The 2344-nt window shown below is 30.5% G+C and overlaps 1 pseudogene; it reads left to right on the forward strand.

The window, feature by feature from the left end:
* The first annotated feature begins 1165 nt into the window (after positions 1-1165).
* On the forward strand, positions 1166-1265 carry LOC122103073 (annotated as a pseudogene).
* The last annotated feature ends 1079 nt before the right edge of the window (positions 1266-2344 follow it).

The raw sequence follows: 2344 nt of genomic DNA on the forward strand, positions 1-2344 counted from the left end.
TGTTTTTTTTTTACAATGTGAATTCAGAAGACCAAGAATATTTAGAACATATCACAAGTTTATACCAAAGACATTGCATTGATACTTTTTATATTCTAATTTACATTCTAAACCTTATTATTTATATTCCAATCTATTTATTGTAATAAATATCTACTTATTTGTCAAATTATCAATTAATTCTAGTAAGTTCCACTGTGTGAAATAAAATATCAGCACGTATAAATATAAAATATATAACTATAAAATATAATAAAAAAGGCACATGTTTTGCAATGTTCTGTTGTGGTTACGGTATCAAAGGCAACTGTCTTTTAAAATATTATTCCATTATTTCTACCTCAGTGTTTGGTAGAGTTGGACCTAAAGCTTTACCATTTGGAGATTTACAGCCTAGAGACAAGAGGAAACACTGTGATTAAAACATTACCAATTTAAGGCCTAATATCGAGGAGAAACATCTAGACTTCTCTTGTAACTATGAAAATATTGGATGAAAGAAAGGCAGTAGTGTAAATTCCTGCCTGGATGGATGGTAGACTGGCCAGGACATTTGGTAATCATGCATGTGAAATTTTTTTCACCTTCTTGGCTTTAGCTACTATTGAAATGTTAGGTATAAAAAACAATTATATTTTGATAAAATACCTTCTAGCCTAAAAGATTCTCTCTTAACTGTTTATCTCTCTATGATCCCTTTTAACTAATATTAGTTTTGTTCCAATAAGAAAATCTATGCTGTCAGGGTAAGATATTCTGATTGATCTGTTGGTACAGGGAAGAAGAGTAAGGGTCAGGTAGACATTTGTACCAGTAAGACATCATTTAGGAATTTTTAAGCTGCAGAAGTTTAGAAGTAGCTCGTAAGCAAGGCTTACTTTGAATCCATTAACTCCACAAAGCTAACTCAGTTTATAAATAAGTACTTGAAAAACAATCACCTTTGGACCTAGCTATAAAGGCTTCAAAGTATGATCAAATTTAAAATGAAAAAGACTTAAAATAGTCATTGACAAAAAAATTGCAAATGTGAGCAATCGACCAAACAATATAAGCTTTTCCCAATATACACAGAATTTTAGAGAAGTAAGATCAATAACATTTTTAGGAACAATAAGGTTTCCTAGTTACAAACAGTCAACCAAGGATATATGCCTGTATAAAGATGCTTCAGCAGGACTTTTACCCAAATTACTACAATATAGAGATTATCATGGCATTTGCACAAGGATGATATGAAAATTTGTGAATTATTTCATATTTTTCATTCTTGAGATGCAAGAAATGAAAAACAGTTATTAAAAATTGATTACAAAAATACAAGTCGTTATGTCGAAAAATGAACTTTACAACTTTGTGCGGGTGGAGGGGTAGCAGGGAGGATTGAGTGGGAGAGCAGGGGAAGGATGGGAATGGATGGGAAGGGTAAATACAGGAGGAGGCTACAATGCTTGATGAGAAATGTACTCATTATCTTACCCATGTAATTGTAAACCCTCTGTACAGTATTTTCACAATAAAAAATTAAAAAAGGCAAATGTAACAATACATGTAATTCATTGAACTGAAAGTTAGTTTGACATCAGTGCGTTAAATCCTCACCTTAGAATGGCCTTTACATAGCATAATCTTTACAAAACATTTGAAATTGGATAACATTGTCATTTTATCCCAAAGAAATAAAATACTATAAGGACCTAGGAAAAAAAGGAATCTTAAACTTTTTCTATATGGAATGCTATCTGAAATAACACATTTATTAACGAACCTATATATTATAAAACAATGTATAATTCAAAGTATTATATCTAGGAGAGAATTAAATAGATTATGGACATTATACAAACAAAATACAGAGTATTTTAAAATATACTTTTTTCATACAAGCACCAGAAATATTTTTAGTTTCTGTACTACTCATTTCAACAGATAAGTTAAAGTGATTTCTGATTTAAAAATCACAAACCCTGCAGAAATCATTATAGATGTATACAAACAACTCTTGAATACATTTTGACATCAAAGTCAGGCAATTCATTGAAGAATACTATGGAATCCATGAATTTTTAAAGTAAGATATTGCTGTTGCTTTGTATAGTGAAAATATTTTGTACAGACACAAAGATGGATTGGCATTTTTGAAATTTAAGAATCTTAACCAAACCATTATGAGTTAGGAGAACAATTTTTACAGCCTTCCACAATTTAAAAGAGGTAGTGATACATATTTATCCTTTTGGCAATATTAAATGCAGTTTCTTCCAAGTTGTTCTTCAGACCTGGTTTGATATAATGCTTCAATAGAAGGCGATCCAGCATATCTTTGCTATTTCTATTCCAAGCA

Source organism: Dipodomys spectabilis, unplaced genomic scaffold (genome assembly GCF_019054845.1).
Source record: "Dipodomys spectabilis isolate Male_0828 unplaced genomic scaffold, ASM1905484v1 ptg001582l, whole genome shotgun sequence".
Classification (NCBI taxonomy): Eukaryota; Metazoa; Chordata; class Mammalia; order Rodentia; family Heteromyidae; genus Dipodomys; species Dipodomys spectabilis.